The sequence below is a fragment of the Arvicanthis niloticus genome, chromosome 8 (assembly GCF_011762505.2).
Source record: "Arvicanthis niloticus isolate mArvNil1 chromosome 8, mArvNil1.pat.X, whole genome shotgun sequence".
Classification (NCBI taxonomy): Eukaryota; Metazoa; Chordata; class Mammalia; order Rodentia; family Muridae; genus Arvicanthis; species Arvicanthis niloticus.
The window spans coordinates 1,590,257-1,611,135 of NC_047665.1; positions in this window are offsets into that span (position 1 = coordinate 1,590,257).

Consider the following 20,879-nt stretch of genomic DNA (forward strand, 5'->3'; position numbering starts at 1 on the left):
AAGGTGCATCTCCTAGTTCATCCCAGATCCAATCAAGTTGATTAACCATTAATGGAGCCATGGAAGCACCATTGCTTCTTTGAGTTGTCAAAGCAAGAAGTAGGAATGAAACCGATTAGTCTTTAACAGACTGCAGCCTGTCTTTCCCACAGCACTGCTGCAATACATCCCAAAATCAGCTTCTACCACACTCCTGTCAAAGTCAGTCACATAGTCAAAGCCAGCATCATCAAAGCAGGAAAATAATCCCGGCCTCTTAAGTGAAAAGAAAAGACAGACATGCAAGGAGGAGGGAGGAGTAAGAAAAACTCAAAACTATTGTCCCCAAATGGAACCCCATTTTCCTCCCTCCCTCCCTCCCTCCCTCCCTCCCTCCCTCCCTCCCTCCCTCCCTCCCTCCGTCTTTTCCTTCCTTCCTTCCTTCCTTCCTTCCTTCCTTCCTTCCTTCCTTTTCCTTTCTTCCTTCCTCCCTCCCTTCCTCCTCCTTTTTCTCTCTCCCCTCCTCTCCTTCCCTCCTCCCTCTTTTCCCTCCTTTCCTCCCTTCCTCCCTCCCTCCCCCTCTCTCCCTCTCCTCCCCTGTTTCTTTGAGACAAGGACTGGCCCCCAACCAACTTCAGCTTTTCACATGTGAAGATTACAGGGGTGTGATACCATGACCACAATTCTTGAAAACTATGCCACATGACAGAGGTATTTCTTTGTTAAACATACCCAGAAAACCCTGTGTGTGTGTGTGTGTGTGTGTGTGTGTGTGTACATACACATGAAAGTGCACTTGTGTATGTAGGGATGTAGAAGTCAGAGGTTGACGATGGTGTCTTCTATGACCACCTATCTTGTTTTAGGAGGGGGGGTTGTTTATTTGTTGCTTGTTTGTTTCTCACTGACCCTGAAACTTGCCAGTTCAGCTAAACTGGACTCCAGCGAGCTCCAGGGATCCTCTTGTCTTCAGAACTAGAATTATAGCACTCACAGCATTTATGCGGGTTCTGGAAATCAGACTTAGGTCCTTACATTTGTATGACAAGCTCTCCATGGACTAAACCATCCGTTAGGACCCAAACTCTGTTTTCTGGAGATAGAATGGCTGACTTGAACCTAACCAGCCAAAGCAAAAGGAATATATGTGGAGTTGAGTAGATTCATGGTTCCCCAAGGGCCACCAGGGCCCCAGAGGCAGTGGCATCCTGTGGGAAGAGCTGAATGCCTGTCATGTGCATTCAGAACAGGCTGGGAAGCACCCAGGGTATCTTTTTCTTATTATGGACATAGTTTTCCTCACTCTGGTTCTACAAGTAGACAACCACAATAAAACTGCCTCTGGACACTTCACACTAAGCTGACTTGACCCTCTAACCACAGAATTACCAAGTCAAATGGACTGTGGCCTGCTCTGTAAAGCCTTCCACCTCCATAATTCAATCAAAGATATCAGTAAATGGGGTGAAAGTCTGCTCATGGGAAAGGGCAACAGAAATGTGGGGAAACTAAAGACTTAAGTTTTATGTATGTCTTGAATTGGTTTGGCAGAAACCCAACTAAAAGAAAAAAAATTAGTTGGCCTATTTCCACATATCAAAAAAAACCTCATGCAGTCAGGGCCAGCTCAACAGCATCTCTTCACAAAAGACCAAAGGCAAGGCCTACATAAGAACTCAAGTTCCGGACACAGCTAGACCAAAAGATAGGTTAGTGGCTTCCTGAATTTAGGGACATACCTCTGTCCCAATAAGAATTTTCTCAGGAAACCTGCCCATCAATTATTAAAAAGAAAACAGCATGTTCCATCTCAAGGTCTCTCATCAAAGTAGGAGTGTAGACTTAGGACAAACCCGAGCTCAGATCCATAAATTGCTACACAGGAATCATGCCACCTCAGACATTCACCCCCTTCCTCTCAACATTTATTTCCTCATTTCTATGATGTGAAAAGTACACACTTATCCTTCAGGGCTGTAGTGTGGATAGTAGGAATTGTGAGCGTATTATGGTCCATCGTGCTGAGAAGTCATGGTGGCAAGGCAAGTAGCATCTAGTCACAGTGCATCCACAGTAAGGAGGAGAGAGAGACTGGGACCGTACTTGGACTACTCCTCCTACTTCAGTTAAACCTTTCTGGAAATAGTCAATGACACACCCAGAAGACTGTTTCCAGGTGATTCTAATCCCTCCAAGATGACTGTTGAGATAAACACCACCCCTCCCGTACCCTCCCATACGCCTATCCTTACATTAGCAACACTCTCTGGTTGGTGACATTTCCTAAATTTTAATCTGTAAATTCGCATTTGCCACCACTGTCCTTTGTAAAGATTGTGCTGCCTATTCTGAGTCCCTGGATTTCCATATTAACTTTGGTTAGTAGATTTCTGCCATGGCATCTGCAATCCTGATTGTCAGTTGCTCCTTAACAAACAGGTGACGTTAGAAGAAATACAGTGGAATGTGCAGGATATGGGATTAGTCAGAGCAAAGGGCTGGGTGAATGTGGCCAGTCGGCTCTCTAAGAACAGCGGAACTTTAGATTTCCTGGGCAAGGGAACCACTGGAAAGAGAAGATTTTAGATTCGCCATGCCGTGCTGGGGGGGCGGGGGGGGGGCGGAGGATCAGGCTTGAAAACTGCAGGAGAGAGAGAGCATTCAGCCATGTAAGAGATGGGGAAGAGCAGCCCCAGGGGCCCCTCCCCCAACTGGGTCTGGGATAGCAAAGATGGAATGTAGATTTTAGTAACATTTCAGGAGTATCCAAGGGGATGCATTAGCAACATGGAAGTCTTTCATTCACGAATCCACAACATTGGGGCAGTAGAAAGAAGCACACATGTACCCCCTGGGGAGTTTAGAGCAGATTAACAAATTACCGATTCACACATGGGATTGGAGAGTCTGCATCATAGACTTTGAGTCACCTGACCTGGGCTTTTGAAAGGGTCATTGGATACAGAGAACAGACAAAGGATGACCGGCTAGATGGATGCTTCTGTAGCAATCCAGGTGAAAGTTGAGTTTCTGACTTGGACATGGAGAAGTTGAGAAGAGACTAGACTCGAAAGACAGCATGGTAGAGTTGACAGGATTGTTGACAGGTGAGATGAAGAGTATGAAGAGGAGGATGTCAGGGTGAGTACATGATCAGCCTCATGGACTCAGAAATACATGCACCATCAATGGAAGTGACTGGAGAGCTCTTGGGGGGAAATCCTTGAGTCCACTCTCAGATATGATGGATGTGAAATGTTCATAAATCAAGTACAGACAACAAGTAGTGTTAGCCACACAAGAGAAGATTCCAGAGAGAGGCCCAACTGTCGACAGAACTGCAGAGCCTTGCTTGGTGGCAAATGTCTCTGGTCCCAGCACTTGGGAGACAGAGGCAGGGGGATCATATATTTTTAGCCAGCCTGTTCTCCACTCAGAAAAAATAGATAGAAGAAAGGAAGGAGCAGAAGTAGGTAGGGAGAGAGGGAGAGAGAAGAGGAGAGAAGGAAGGAGGAAGGAAAAGGAGGGAGGGGGAAAGGGAGGGACTAAAAGTCTTAGTCAACTTTCCGCAGTGGAGGCTGTGGAACAGAATGCACTGCCAACGATGAGCATGTCCACCGAGGCGACGCCTGAGACAGAGCCCTTCAGGGTTGACAAGAAATGAAGCTTCAAGAGCAGCAGGTACCCATGACCTCTGAGTCATCTCTCCACTTTGAGTCTAAATATACAAAACAGAAAACGGTCATCAGAGAAATCGGCTCTCCAGATCTAACCCATTTGTTACATTGGGTAACACAGAACCCGCTGTTGTGAGCACCATAACTGAACTGAAAACTCTTGAGAGTGAAAACTGAGTCTCCTCTAGTGCTCAGTTCAGCTCCAGCCAGTCTCCCGCTGACACACTGGGTGTGTCAGCTAGTTTTCAGAATGATGGTCTTCCAGCAGTGGAGGAGCCAAGCTTGTGCCGCCATCACTGTGCTTTGAGTTCTGTATAGTGAAAATCACTCTGCTGTTCACAGCCTATCAGACCTGGGGTGATTACCCAACTTCTCTGGGCCCTGGTGTCTGCATTATGAAATGTGAGCCTTAGCACCACTCCTCAGGGTTACCCATGATGCTGTAGGTGGAAGTACTGAGTACTCCATGAATGTTCAGTCGATGGAGGTTTTCATTCTCACTCTTAATTTTATGAAATAAGCTTTTATCCTAAAGAACCTGGGTAGAATATAATAAAACAAAGAAGAAAGTCATGTGTGTCATCTCTGGCCCCAAGTAAGTACAGGGAGATGAGAGAATGAGTACTGGACATTTGTGCTGTGAACTGGTAACTACTAGAGGATTGTTCATGTTTGCATTTGCATTTGCTGAGAACTGAGCCTGATCCTCTGGATCCCAAACAGGTTTTGAATGTGGGATACTCCTGCGTTAGCCTGCTCAGCAGCTAGGATCATAAGCCTGCACTACCAGGCCCAGGAGTTTAGTAACAGCCATTCTCCAGAATAGCCCTTAGGACTCTTCCTCCTCCTGATATCCTTTCTGGATCAGTCATGTCCATTTTCAGTAGCTCAGATAAAACTCTTGCTGTCACTGACCCAAATTCTAGCTCAGATCTTTTTTAGGTACAGCCTGTAGCCCCAACCAATTGACACCTAGAGAGTTGATACTATTCTACCCACTTGGAACTAGTGTTGGCTTTGGACCCCGTCTCTCTCCATAAAGCACCAGACACACTATCTCAGAAGCCCCACCCTGACATGGACAGCTCAGAGGTAACTGCAGCCTGGCCAAATGGTGGCCATCAGAGTGGGTGGGAGGCTGCAGGGAGGAACCAAGCGGGCATAAAACAAGAAAGCAGAGCTGCAGAAGAGCCTAGGAAGGCTGCTGGCTGCCTTAAATCCTATAGAGTGGCAGCTGCCATAAGTAGCAACGGCTCCAGCCCTGACCACCCACATGGCCAGGCTGCTGAATCTTTAGAATCCAACATGACTTTCTCTTAGCCAGTCCAGGGCATTGTATGGTGAGAGAAATACTTGCAAATAAAGCAGTTCCAAAACCTGGGAGGGTCTTGAGTCACCAGCTGTGCAGCTTTTAGCACTAAACATGACCTCTCACTTGTAATCATTATAGAAATATTTCTGTGAACCAAGCACAATAGAATTCTTAGCTTATATTACTTAATACCACTGAAACCTCAAGGGCAGGAATTATTACTGGATTTGTTTTATCAACAGGGAAACTGAGGCATAGAGAGGTGATTTAAACCCAGGATGTACTTAACTCTCCCCACAGTTGGTCATAACTTCATAAGGTTTATTCTGGAATTAAATTGGATACTATATATTAAAGTTAACTTTTAAAATATTGACAAATAGTGATTAATAAATAGTAGCAAAAATTGGAGAAAGGAGGAGATTAAGAATCAAGTAACTCAATTTTAGTTGCTAACAAGTGGGTTTGGAGTTCAGGGTTTGTCAGGGCTCCAAGTGAAATTTGCCTATTGATCTTGTGTTGTTAGTAACTCTGTTTATGAAGCCCTATCCAACAGGGCACATCTATGAAGGAAACTTCCAGTGTTTAGCAGTACGGGCAACAGAATTCCCACTTGTTCAAACCACTTCCAGCCAGTTTTTATTCAATACTAGAAGCCACCAGGCAACATGCTAGAAGTTTATTTTTTCTCCATCTCCTGTAATCCCCTCAGTGTCCAAGTAAGAGCTGACCTTGGTCTCATGTAGCACATAGTAAAATCAGGGCACAGAGAGCTCACACTGTTTTATTGAAGTCTCTCAGCTGATAAATACCTGGGTGGACATTTGCACTCAGATCCACTTACCCTGGAATGAGTGTCCTTACTCTCTGCCCCAGAAAATCTGAGTGTCTTGGTCTTGGGGACAGTCCATAATGTGAGGGTTTAAGTGTCAGCTTGACACAGTCTAGGATCACCTGGGAAGGGAATCTCAGAGAGGGACTGGCTAAATCATGTAGGCCTGTGAGCATGCCTATGAGGAATTATTTTGATTGGATTAATTGATGTGAGAAAACCCAGCATACTGTGGCCAGCACCGTTCCTTGGGTTTGGTTCTTAGACTGTGTAATAGAGGAACAGATTAATTCAATAGTAAGCTTACGTGCAATCTCTGCTCTTGACTCTTGACTAGCTGCTTCAAGTTCCTGTCTAAACTTCCTCACAGCGATAGGCTGTAGCTTAGAATTGTAAACCTCTTTCCTGTGAATTGTCTTTTATCAAGAAATTCTGTCATAGCAACATAAATGAAAGTAGGGCACCACATGTCCTAGTTTGCTGTCTATTGCTATGCTAAAACACCAGGACAAAAGCATCTTGTTGGGGAAATGGTTTATTTCATCTTACAATTGATAGTCTATCATCAGGGGAAGTCAGGGCAGGAACACGACCAGAGACAAATGTTGCTCACTGGCTTGGTTTTCAGGGTTCACTCAGCCTGCTTACTTATACACCACAGGACATTGTCCCACCCACAATGGGTTGGCTCCTCCCCCACCAATCACTTAAGAAAATGCCCTTCAGGCTCGCCTACAGTCCCATATTCTTGAGGCATTTTTTTAAATTGGGGTTCCTCCTCTCAGCTGAATGTAGCTTGTGTCAGATTGACACAAAACTAACCAGTACAATCAACATCTTGCCAACTTGACAAATAGAACTGTTAAGCTATAACCTTCGTTTCTACTCATTCCCAAAGTCACATATTAACGTCAGTATCACAGTATGAAACACTTTATAGACTTAAAAAGTCCTGCAGTCTTTACAAATTTAAACACTTAGAAACCAAGTTTCTTTGAAAATCCAAAGTCTCTCATTTGTGAGCTCCTATCAAATCCATAATAAATTAAATACTTTCTTACTTAAGGGCATAGTCACCATCTAAACAAAGCAAAGCCAAACTCCAGTGTAAATTACTTAAGGTCCAATTATCTAGAATTCATTCATCCTCTGGGCTCCTCCAAAGTACCTGAGTCACTTCTCTAGCTCTGTCCTCTGCAGCACACAGCTTGTTTTCCAGGCTCTGGCTGACTCTATTCCACTGCTGCTGTTCTTGGTGGTCAACACATGGTATTACCATCTCCAAAATGCTAGGGTCTTCTGCTGCTAGCATTTTGGAGATGGTAATACCATTCTGGGCTGCGCTTTCACCAATAGTCTCTTCTGGGCTCTCCTCAGAGACTCCATCCCTATCATACTGTGCCAAGCCTCAGCTGCTGTCCATAGCCCCTTCACACTGTCCAAACCAGCACCACCTGAGTGACTCTTATACATTACAGTTTGGCTACCAGTTCAAGGTACAACCTTGGCCACATCTGGAACACAGCTTCTGTGTGCTGACTCTGAGGAAATACTTCCCAAAAGATTTCAATTCCATGATACTTGTCTCTTCTTAATCACAGATAACATCTCAGCTCCAGCACTGAATATTAAGCAAAGCAAATATTTCACTTTGGTAATTCTTATATCTTGTTAATCACAGCTGATTCTTCAGTCCTAGCTATCCAGAACCACAGAGCCTTAATTCAAAATAGCAAAGTGCCCTTATAGTCTTTAAACTTTCTTATGAAACTTCACAAGTCTGGTTTCCATTGCCTGCACTGGCCTCAACATTATTTCCCAGCTTCTATAGAATCACCCACTAGGTTCTCAATACTCAATGGCTTTTCTAGCCAAAGTTCCAAAGTCCTTCTGCAATCCTCCCAAAATCACATGGTCAGGTCCCTTACATCAACACCCCACTCCTGGTACCAACTTCCTTCTTAGTTAGGGTTACTATTGTTGTAATGAAAAACCATAGGCAAAGAAACTTGAGAAGGAAAGGGTTTATTTGGCTTACACTTCCATATTACTGTTCATCATCAAAGGAAGTCAGGACAGGAACTCAAATAAGGCAGGAAACTGGAGACAGGAGTTAATGCAGAAACCATGGCAGAATGTTACTTGTTCTTCACAGATTGCTCAGCCTGCTCTCTAATAGAACCTAGGCTACCACCAGCTCAGGGATGACACCACCCACAGTAGGCTGGGCTCTTCTCCCTCAATCACTAATAAAGAAAATGCCCTACAGACTTGCCTACAATCCCATCTTATGGAGGCATTTTTCTTAATTGAAGTTGCCTTTTCTCATGACTTTAGCTTGTATGAAGTTGACATAAAACTAAGCCGCACAGAAGGGTCCCCCACTACTTTAGAGCCCACTCACTTGGACAACAGAAAAGAAAAGCATGCATAAGGTCTTTGACAGGGTTTTTCCACCCTCCAGTGGGTCCTCTCAAGCTTTGGAGAGATGAGAACTCCCAGGAATATTTCCCTCCCTTCTGTGTGCTTGCTCTGCTCCAGGTTAGGATAGATGTGTGGGAGGCGCATTGTATCACAGCAGTTGGTTGTGACAATCAAGCTCTCTTGGGAGGAGTAGAATCCTGGCATTTCAACCAATAGCCTGCCAAGGTTACTGAAACAGGAGACACAGGCAACTCTCCTCCTGAGGCTCCTGAATCTAAGGAAGTGAATGGGGTACCTGAGCTCTGTGCAGAGGCTCCCTTAGCTTTGTGCCAAGGGTCATGAGGTGGATCTTTTGGGACTAGCCTCGAAGCTATAAAGCCTTATAAAGTGATAAGCCTTCTGGAGGACATCAATGGGGGCTGCCTGATACATGAGGCCACTTCCCACTGACCCGTTATGGTGTGAATTGGTCTGGGGAAATGCTATGTCATGTTACTCTCAAGAATCTATCAGAAGATTCTAATCTTTATAACCCACATGAACATTGAAAGGAAAAAAAAAAAAAACCAGCTTGATGCTGCCCTCTTCCTCTAAGGTCATATCTATAGTCCACATCCTTCTGGGCTCTCCCAAAGGACTTTGAGTGGCTCCAGAGGGCAGTCCCAGGAGGGCAAGTGGTCCCATAAAGGCCACAGGCAACCTAGAAGACCCTTCACATCCTACTGATTTCACTCAGCACTGGGGCTTGGTTTGGAGGATAGCTCTTATTTCCTTCTGAGGAAAGCAGAAGTTACAGAAGTTTCCTTTGCTCATTTTTAAGACACTTCTTCACCCCACCCTTTTTCAGAACAGACCAACTTTGGCCACAGAAGGCGGGGATGTGATGTCATTTCTCATGAACAATTCCAAATATGAAAGAGGCATTAAAATAATTTGGACTTCAAAGACTTTAATTCCTAGTGGCCACATGAAATTAAATAAAAATCAGTCTCACTCCCTCTTTCCCTGTCTCTCTCCCTCCCTCCTCCTCTCTTCTCTCTTTTGCCCTCTCTCTCATACTGTCTCCTTTAAGAAGAAAATAAAGCAAAGAGGGCCAGGGGCCCTACAGCTCAGGAAATGCTTGCATGAAGCTTATTTACCTTCTAGCTAACATTTGTAACCAAGGATTAGCCCAGTGGCCTCTTGTAATTACCCTTGTTGCCCATTTGTGGCTGGCTATCTCCCTGAGACCAGTAAATCTTGAAATTACAGGCTGACCACCCTGGAGAACTGAGCCAGTCAGCCCCATCTCTGAAAGTGCCTGCCCAGGGGAGGTGGGGGCTGTCCTCGCCCACCTCAGATGGCTAGAGACTCCCTGCCTGGGAGTGGCTTCCAGACCTCCCTGTGGCTTTGAGGTAAATAAAACCGGGGTGGCCTGGGCACCCTGCACCCCTGTGAATAGAATGGAGGCAGCTGCTCAGACAGTCCCCTGTCTAGCCTTCAGTTACCCCCACCCAGCTAGACGCCTTCTTGCTTCCTGTTTGGACCCCAGAGCTGAGCAAGAAGACGAAGACCCTCTACAGGAGTCTTGGCCTTTTAAAACCCTCTTCTACTCTGGTAGGGAATAGAAGAGTGTCCTCAGGGACTTCCAAGACCCTGATTTAACTTGAGACTTTAAGCACTAATCTTTAACACAGAATGAACACTGATAATGGATCCTTATAGCATATTTCCAGTCTATACCTTTGGAACTTACCAGAGTATTTAAAATCAAGTAGCCAGTGGACAGACTTGAGTTGTTTTTCAGATGAACTAGCCAACCATGCTCTCGCCAACAGCTTGGATTGGTTTTCCTCTACAAGGCCTTTAAACAGAGGCACCTCTTGTTTTCCTGATGGTCTAAGAGCTTAAGCACCAACCACCTTGAGAAGTATTAAGGCATAAGTGGAGAGAGGAGATGTAACACCCTAATGCCAAGAGCTATCAAGTGTATGGCATGTGAGTATCTATACCTAGAAAACTGCTCCTGACCACTTATCAATTCTACCTAGCTCACAAGAGCTCAGCAGCAGATAAAAATACATGTTGGCTTGTTCCTGCAATAATAATATTCCCGGAGCCATTTAGTAGCCATGTGGCCTCTTACCCACCTGCTGTCTTGTTTTCTGCACTGATCCTCCTAATTCCCCAGGGACATGGGTTCCTTTCACTATCTCCATCAAAAAGACAATGAATTCTGGGTGGCCCTCTTTCCCTTCCCTTCCCCCTCCTCTTCCTTCTCTTTATACCTTCCATCACCTCCCATTCTCTGCCCCTCCCCCTACCTCCCCAATTCCAATCCCAATTGGCATAACCAACTCTTGGAGTTCAAGGAATGGTTCTTTTGTATTCCAACAAAAATGAAGCAGGGAACCCAGGGGCTTTTGCCCACTTACCAAACAAAGCAAAAACAAAACTCAAACACGGTTCCCCTTTAGTTCCTTCTCATGGTCTCTTTCAATATTTTCAGCAATTCTGGGCTCTGAGCATGGGAGGAGAGAGGAATACCATTCGGATGCTGTATAAAAAAGCAAGAGAGAGCTGCCAGCCAAAATTAGCTGCCATCTATAAAGAAGTACTCTATTCCCAGAAACTAAGGGTTTTAAATAAAGCTTAATAAAACCCTGAACAGAAGTTAAAGACAGGGGAGAGAGAGAGGAAGAGAGGAGGAGGAGGAGAGAAGAAGGAGGAGAAAGAGGAGAGGGGGAGAGGAGAGAGAGAAAGAGAGAGGGAGGGAGGGATGGAGGGAGGGAAACAGAGAGAGAGAGAGAGAGAGAGAGAGAGAGAGAGAGAGAGAGGAGAAATCTAGAGAAAGGAGAAAAAGAATTTTAAGTTGTTACATCTGTGTATCAACTTTTTAAATTAATGAATTAATTAATCCAGAAGAGGGTCTCTCAGAGAAGCTGTGTAAAGTCTGTTTTACAAAAGGGGCAGGTAAAGGGTGGAAGCTGAGGAATTCTCTCACCACTAGGATGGCTAGTTTAGAATGGTTTCCAGCACAATTGCCTGAGGGATCTGGGCTGACTTGCTAAGGACTTCAAAGTACACCAGATATCAGCAGCCTGACCCCACACCATTCCTATCCACCACCATGAGGCTAAAGCTTAAGATACTGTCTCCAGAGAGGAAACTGAGGAGCAAAACGAGGATTTTTGAGAAAAACCAGGGAAGAGACCAGAAATGATCCCAAAATTCTGTTGTTAACATTACCCACCAAAAATATGCCATTTGCTAACTGACTTGCAGGCCGCAGTATTACAGAACTCTCTCTGGGGTCAGAGATACACAAAGTGCCCACTGACAAATCAAACCCAGTTTCCACTCCCTTCTACAGGAGGTGTGCAGTCTGGGTCCCCTTTACTACTGGTCTTTACTAAATTTCTGAGGACAGGCCTAGTGCTGGCCTGCTGGCCACATCCTCCCCAATAGCCCCCAGAATCCAGTCCATTCATCGGATGCTAGATACTCCTCCCTTAGGGAAAAGAGGCTGCTGGAAACCCAGACACCCTATAGAGGGAGGGGACTGGTGCCAAGACGTCTGGGCCCCCCCACACACACACACCCTACCCCTGGAAACAGGAAGCACAGGCAGACTTGTCACCGTGGCCTAAAGTAGGATGGATGGTCCCGGTAAACCGATCCTGCTAATGTAACCATAGGTGCTATTTCGTATAAATACATCCACCCAGACATTCCCCATCAACACAGCGTCTTTCCCCTGAGGTCTTGCTTTCCGCGCAGCAGCCTCAAACCTCTGAGTTAGTCAACAGCCTCAGTGGATGGCGACTAGAGTTTGCTGAGTGTCTTTGCCACGGTACATACAGGCCCCCCAGCCTGCCTTTTCTTCATTTATCATTTTCTATAATGTACCTATCAAATCCTCTGTTCTCTCTGGTCTTTGCCAAACTAAACAGCCTTGGTCTTACTAATCTCTGCTAGCATGAAGGCGAAGGCCATAAATCTAATCGCCATTAGAAAGACGCCTTCCCATGCATGCCTTGGGCGAGCAGTATTGCACAGACTGGAAAGGACAAGCAAACTGTGGAAGGAGTGCTGTCACAGGGTGCATCTTAAAACACAGATGTTGCTACAAAGTGTCCATTGAAAAGTTTGGCTTGTAAATTTGCCTGCCTGCTAAAGAAATAAAGGTGATTGAATTGCTGCCCACACCCCCTCTAACATTTTTATCCTTTGTGTCAAAGGTGCATTAAGTTTAAATGAAATACGGGGAGGAATTAGATATGGAGACACAACACTACCTTTGCCGGATAATATAAAATTAAATATTATTAGCTTCCTGAACCAATATAAGGACTTCATGACTTCAGCTAAATATATTTTCTACATAACTTTTGCTTTTGTTTTGTTTGAGACAGGATCTCACATATACCAGACTGTCCTGGAACCTTCTAGATAACCAAAAATGACTGAACTTCTGATCCTGCCACCAGGCTCAGTTCACATGGTGCTGGGAATAGAATCCAGGGCTTCTTGCACCTGGACAAGCATTAGTAGAAATGTAACCCTAGTCCCTTAATGCATTTGTTTTAAAGTAACAAGTACCAGAGTGCCAGTTTAATACCTGACCCCTCCACAGCAACTTCCCATCATCTCCCAAACACGGATTCCTGAATTCCATTTTCAACACACACTGAATATCCTAGGTGCTCTGCTTTCAGTGTGAGAGCAAGGGTCTTTGACACTTCTTTAAAGGGATAGCATCAAATGGGCTAACTCTCTCTTAGCATGTTTTAGAAATGGGAACACAGTCCTCCAGGATGGCTGATGTGTGGAGTGTATCCCTGGATCACTAAGGAAACTAAATTCTTTTCTTTTTATCTCTTCTCCCAAATGTCTTCCAAAGAGGACAGCACTCCCCAAAAGACCAGAATATTAGAACTCATTACTTCTTATTTGTCAAACATGTGTGCAGGATGATGAGCCGAGATTGAGCTCTGAAGAGCAATGCCAGCAACAAAGAACCAAATGCCCTGGTGCTACTCTTCAGAGCCAGGGCACAGTTGAGAAACTCAGCTTCTGAAACTTGAGAAATCCTGTCTAGCATCACCTTGAGCAGTAAGTAGCCTGGGAAAGACCAAGATTCCAAGTTACCTGGTGTCTTAGTCAGGGTTCTCCAGAGCAGCAGAGCCAGCAGGGTATTAATAAAGATAGGTTTGTAAGGGAGATGTTTTGTAAAAACTGATTAGATCATTTATGGTCATGAAGTTCCGCCATGTGCTGTTTACAAGCTAGAGACTCATGAAAGCCAATGGCATGATTCATTCTATACCCAAAGCGAGAAGTAGGGACTACTAGCATAAGCCCAGGAGTTTCAAGGCCCCAAACCAGGAGCTCTACTATTGGAAGGCAGAAGACAAATGTCTTATCATAAAAACAGAAAATGTGAGCTTCCCCTATCTTCCGTATGTGTATGTACATGTAAGTGTTCATGTATGTACACAAGTACATGTGGGTACATGTGTGTGCACGTATATGGATCCAGAGATTGATATTGTGTGTTTTCCTGAGTCACTTACCACCTTACTTCTTTACTGAGCCTGGTGCTCACCAATTTGGGTAGATTGGCTAGATAGATAGCTCAAAGGCTCTACCTGTCTCCGTATTCCCCCTACTTACTCTCCCTAGCTTCAGGGGTCCAGATGCTCTCAGCCATAACCAGCTTTTATATGAATGCTGGGGCCTCATGCTTGTGTGGCAAGCACTTTAACAGCCGAGTTGTCTCCCTGTCGCTCCCTTACCTTTTTGTTCTATCCGGGGCTTCTTTGAATTGGATGCTATGTGCCCACAATAATGAGCACAGATCTCCCTATCCATTCTACTAATTTGACTCTCTTCCCCAAAACCCCTCACAGACACTCTCAGAAATGTCTTATTATGTGTCTAAGCATCTTTAACCTAGGCAAACTGACATAGGAAACTAACCATCACACACCTGGTGATTTTTTTTTAACAGTGTGTGTGTGTGTGTGTGTGTGTGTGCGTGCGCGTGCGCGCGCACGCACACGCACTCACATGCATGTTACAGGAACAATGTGGAAATCAGAGGACATATTACACAAGTCCCTTCTCTTCCTCCACCATGGAGGGTCTAAGAATGGAACTCAACATTAAATATGGTAGCAGGCCCTTTTATCAGCTAAACCATTTCACATGCTCCATATGTGGTGATCTTAGTTCTCATTACAGGCCAAGGTAAGAAGTCTGGGTAACTACCAGGAAATCCTCCTTCCAAGGAAATAGATTAGCTCTTCTTTTCGTAAAAAGAACATTTCTTTTGTATTACATGCAAAAATCACATAAATTTTCAAGCAGGGGAACAGTGAAATGGCATCTTGCTGATGTTACTCCTTCCTCAAGTCAAGGTGGAAAAGCTATAGTCAAACTCTTTGACAAGACCAAAAGATTTGAGACAATGATCAGCTGCAGAGATCTACCTGGGAAGAGCTGCCCTGAGGGTGACAAGGTTACAGTGCCCTGAGGGTGACAAGGTTACAGTGCCCTGAGGGTGACAAGGTTACAGTGCCCTGAGGGTTACAAGGTTACAGTGCCCTGAGGGTTACAAGGTTACAGTGCCCTGAGGGTTACAAGGTTACAGTGCCCTGAGGGTGACAAGGTTATAGTGCCCTGAGGGTGACAAGGTTATAGTGCCCTGAGGGTTACAAGGTTATAGTGCCCTGAGGGTTACAAGGTTACAGTGCCCTGAGGGTTACAAGGTTATAGTGCCCTGAGGGTTACAAGGTTACAGTGCCCTGAGGGTTACAAGGTTATAGTGCCCTGAGGGTTACAAGGTTATAGTGCCCTGAGGGTTACAAGGTTATAGTGCCCTGAGGGTGACAAGGTTATAGTGCCCTGAGGGTGACAAGGTTATAGTGCCCTGAGGGTGACAAGGTTAGAGTATCAGGGTCCAGATGTTATAAGAAAGTCTTCTTGAGGTTCAGGAGGCAGGGCAAGGTCAATCAATACTTGGAGTCTGTTGGTTTTTTGTTTTTTGTTTTTTGTTTTTTTTTTTCTGGTTATAGATGGAGAACCCTTCCTTTCTTTCAGAGTTTGGGTTTATAATGCCCAAAATTAATCTGTAAACTCCACCTGCCCTAGGACAAGGTAACTTCCTAGAATGCTGGGGGTTATAGTTCTTGGAAGAGAACAAAGCCTCATGGGAAAGTACATAGACTTGTCTTTATAAACTCCTGCAGCATGTGTCTCCTGGCCATTTCAGCTAGGAAATTCCAGGGAATGATCCTGATCAAAGTCCATATCTTGGTCAATATTTAATAAAGCTTGCTTTAAGTTTAGCCCAAAACAGTGGGAGTGGCTTTTCTCCCTGTGAATCTCAGGATTACTAGGTTCCTCCAGAGACCAACCCTGAGGCTAGAATTGAAGTATAACTTGTTGAGAAAGAGAGGCAATCATGGGAGAGCCAGAAGACAGATGAGTGAACAACTAAGAAGTCAGCAGTTATGACTGTGGTCACTTGAACCTGATCCCTCTAGGGCTTGAGAAGGATTCCGTGGAACATGGCCTCATTTTTGTCCCACCTATAGGGCAAGGGGGCTAGGATGCTGAGATGCCAGCACTCTATAGCCCTTGGTTGAGGCCACCTTGGAGAAGAATATTCAACTTTTATTGAAGAGCTCCAGACCCCTCTATGCAGAGGCAGAGCAGTCACTGTGTGATGGCTTTCATTGGTACCCCCTTCCAACTCCCTTCACACTTTGTTGTAAATGCCAACCCTGCATCTCTTGCCCTGAAGACTCTTTGGGTCTACTGGAGACATGCTTACTCAAACCTGTTCAAATTGCTGGGGATTTAAAACTACTCTGGACCAAGGGATAGAGAGCTGACTGTTGCCAACCCAGAGCCCAGTGAGGCCTGACTTGAAAGGATGACCTGGGTTAATCAGGTTCTTATCCTAAGATTTTGAATTAATGGCTGAAGATGGATGCAGTCAGCAGGGTGAAATGGGGGAACTGTCATGAAGTGGACTTTCATAAGCAGTAACTATTTCTTGACTTCTCAGTAGTCATTGCCTCTCTTCTTACCTCATTTCTCTGTTATACTTGTTAATAATGCCTGCCCTTCCCAGCCGGACAGTGGTGGCGCACGCCTTTAATCCCAGCACTTGGGAAGTAGAAGCAGGTGGATTTCTGAGTTCAAGGCCAGCCTGGTCTACAGATGTGAGTTCCAGGACAGCCAGGGCTACTCTGTCTCAAAAACAAAACAAAACAAAAACAAAAAAAGGGGTCGGGGGGTGGGGGAAAGAAAAACAACAATAATGCCCTTCCCAGTTGTATGCAATCTTGGCATTACCATCAATCAAAATATCAAATAGCCTATCATCTCTGCTCAAACTCCTCTCACCTGTGCTAAGATAACAGGACTTTGTCCCCCAAAAGAGAGAGAGCCACTGAAATTAAGGCTCATAAATCAAGTGTCCTTTTATCTCTTGATCCTTTTAGGGGAGAGGTCTCATCTGAGTCTGAGTCTCCCACCCCACATGAACTGTGCTGCACCAATGCTGTATGTGTCCTGCCTACACAATGCCCTCACAGGGTTCCCAGGTATCAGGGCATCACTTTAAAACTTACCAGAATAAAACAACAGTTTATTTTGGTCTCCTATGGTTCTGGAGAGCCACAGGATTGCCCATGGTTTTCAGATGCAGTTTTTAAATCGGAGCCCCTCAGACAGATGCTGAAGCTAAGTTCTCTGGAGTTCAAGCCCACAATTAAATGCTTTCTTTTATACAAATTAGCTTGGTCATGATGTCTCATCCCAACAATAAAACAGTGACTAAGACTAAAGTTGAAAATAAATATCCACCTTCCTCCTACTCTTTTGGGTTATGTGGTAGTTTGAGTGAAAATGGCCCCAGTAGGCGCAGAAGGAGTGGCACTATTTCTTGGAATAGGTTGGCCTTGTTGGAGGAAGTGTTATCATTGAGGTGGGCATTGAGGTTTCAAATGCTCAAGCCAGGCCCAGTGTCACACTACCTGCTGCCTGAGAATCTTAATGTAGACCTCTCAGCTACCTCTTCAGCACTTATGTCTGCCTGCATGCCGCCATGTTCTCCCACCTTGATAAAAATGGACGAAACCTCTGAATTGTAAGCCATCCCAATTAAATGTCTTCTTATAAGAGTTGCCATGGCCGTAGTGTTTTTTCACAGCAGTAGAAACCCTAACTAAGATTAGCTGAAAGGCAGAGTCCCCAGAGGGGTACTGCTTCTGTCCTGGGGGATTGCCTTGACCTCCTTGACTCCACCACTCTTTTACCTGCTTTTCCCAAAAGCTCCTCTCAAAACAACAGCTCAAATCTGTTCTCAAAGTCTGCTTCTGAAATAGCTCCTGCACCCATGTTGTCTGCAAATATTTTTTCCTGGGTGAGTCAACCAGAGTTAGTTTCTGTTGGTTCCAACCCAAAACAGTCAGTGTGATAAAGCAGAGGGAATCAAAGAGATGGCTGAAGAGCCATGGCATCAAGAATTAGCCAGTGTGGTAGAAGGATGAACATTGGAAGAAGCTTTGGGAGAAGTGGCTAGGCTGCACTTCTATTTCCTTGGAATTCTTATCTTCATAACTTTACAAAAACTCTTCCTTCTCATATGAGTGTAATCAAGCCCCTTCACAAAAGCAGACAGTCTATAGCAAGCAAGCTCTCTATGGGAGACACACCCAGGTAATTCCTCCCAGCCAATAAGGTGCCCACAGCACCTTCTCACTGTTGATAGCTTCTCTCATCCCCTCGCTCATTGTGAGTTCAGTGACCAGGATAGAAGTACTCGTCTCCTTAAAACTAGGATTCAGGTGTTTGGTAGAAACTAGGTCATTTTGGTTGTTTAGAGCTCCTGGGAGGGCAGTAAAACAAAGAGAATGTGAATCCAGATGAAGTATAGTGAGAGAGTAGAGTAGTGGAATGTAATGAGAGCTGATAACAAGGGACTATGGGAACCCAAGGGACAGTCCAGGGACATTGTCATCATGAAGACAGAGAAGAGGCGATCCCTGGGGAGGAAGGAAGAGGAGAAGAAGTAGGGAGAAGAGGAGGAGGAGGAGGGAGAGGGAATCGGTAGAGGGAGAGGAGGAAGAAGAGGAAGTGGAAAGGCACCAAAGACCAGTTTGCCTGCCTATGAGCTGGGTTGCAATAGGCTGTGGGTTGCAGAGTAAGACACAAATTTATAGGATTTCTGGGCAGAACTAGATGGTAAAGAATTAAACATTTGCCAGGCACCAATGCCTGACCAATGCCTGAGTCTACCTTAGGTATTTATATCAAGATCTGAAAGCAAAACAAACAGAACACGCACACACAATCATTCATCATTGACTTACAAAACACTCTGACTGGAAAACATAGAAAACCCTGGGATGGAAAGGTTCAATGATTTAGCCAAATAAAACCATTAAGATCTGACCCTTTTAGGATAGATTCAGTGTTGAGTGCCCATGCAATTTGTCTTGCAAACCAGGACACTTTGGAGAGGGGAAATGGGATGCTATTAATAATTATGCCCAGACACGAGGCATGAACCAGGATGATCAAACAACGACTGGAGCCTGGAGACCCAGAGCATTCCCTGTCCCACCTGACAAAAGTCAGGTTGGACCAATAAGTAAAGTTTATGATCTTAACCCAATTCACTTTTAATTGCTTTATTCCACCTTGGTGGAGAGGGGATACTAGACATTTTCCTAACTGTGGAATTTAGAAGTCTGGATTCCTGCCCAGCTGTACCCTTTCTCACCCAAAGAATCTGAGCACATCTCAGCCTTTGACAGGGCAGTTTCTTCCAATGTGAAATGGGAACAATTCTACCTGTTTGTAAAGATGTTGAAAAGGTAGAGGAGGAGGCCCTCACTCAGCAACTGTGTGCAAGTATCTGTCCTTTCTACAACAAATCTGGGCAATCTCAATGCATAAAAAAAGCTTAGACCCGACCCATGACTTCTTGAAAGCTATGAAAGTAACTGTTCCACGTTTCCATTGTGACTTTCAAGGAGCAAGCCCTGTTAATTTCTTCTTGAAAACTGTCCCATTGTGTAATAGACCCTCTTTTTATTCAACTGGAAGCCTGATTTTGACCCTTGAGCTTTTAACACCTTTCTCACTGGAGAAAAAGGGCAGTTCAACCGTTAAGTGGAGAGGCATGTGTATTCCTTGACTCTGCCGAACACTGCTCAGTTCCACCCAGAAGAGGCAACAAGAGCAAGCTGTGTTCAGCCCTCATCTGTCTCTGTGGTCAGAATGAGAAGTAACATGGAAAAACTCATAGGGCATGAGAAGAATAATATGGGGTTATTTTAACTGTAAAAGAAGACCACACACATGGTCCCATGTGGACTGCACCCTGGCCCATCTTCAAAAACATGGAAGTTGTGTTCTCTCCAGCCACGAGTAGGCCTGGTTTAATTAAATGTAGGCCACGAAGGGGCTGGCAACCACAACACTGAAGCTCTGTCAATGGCTGTGGAAGAAGTTTCCCACAGTTCCCTGGTCCCGATAAGATAGTGTGCCTAAAGGGAGCAACCTGAATGCTTAGTTGATGGTCCCTCCTCATTCCCACACTTTTGGATTCATCAGGAAACCTCCGAGATGGGATTTTTTTTTTCACTCCTACATTTTGAAATGGCTGTTTGAGGCTAATTAAGTCCACATGCTTCTGATTCATTTACACTTAACTCATCAAAATGTTGTTTTGTAATAGCCATTTGAAGTCCAAGGCGCCTCTCTTGAGTCTAAAAACCAGGAAGCCATGGTTTGCCAGCCGACAGCAGAGTTCATGTACCCGAAGGTTCAAATGTGGTTCAAGACAAGACAGTGTCACAGTTAAGAGTTGTCCTATGTGTCAAGTGTGGGCTGATTTTGAATCTTCTGTCATTCACTTGCTTGGAATGGCAGAAAATAAATAGAAGAAAACAGAAATTAGGCCAAGATCCTTGGATGTGATAGGAAATTTTAGCTTAAGTGGCAATTGTATTTTTAAAAATCTCTCATAAAGTGTAACTAGGATTTAGAACTGAAGACTTCCTATTTTTGCCATAAGGACCTACTTACATCCTGTGGGTCTATGTTAAAGGTGAGCTGGGTGCTCTTGGAAGGTGATGGACATAGAGGGAAAAATTTAAGTCACTCAGGGCACATCTTTGAAGGGAATATTGGGATGTTGGCTCCTGCCTGGGTGTTTCCACTATCCTCACCCCCACTGCCAAGTGTACATGGTCATCACAGGACAAACAACAAGACCATGGACTGAGACCTATAAAACCATAGCCAAGAATAAACCTTTCTGCCTTTTCAACTGATTGTCACCAGCATTTGCTACAGTGACAGAATCCTGATTATTATCGTACGTGAGGTGAACTTGGAAATGCAGTTCACACTCTTCAAATGCTCTGTGAGACCATTAAGAGCTCATCAATACCCGGCTTCCTCAATCTCTGATCTGTAGCAGCACCTAGATTGTGTAAAGTGGGATTTCAACTGTGGAAGTGGACATTTGATTTGGGTCACTTGAAAAGCAAGTTCCTTATCCAGGACAGAAGATTAGAAGGTACAGCTTTGTGGCCCTATAGACTGTCAACCAGTGTTGTATCTCATCTGATTTAGTGTTTTCCTTGGT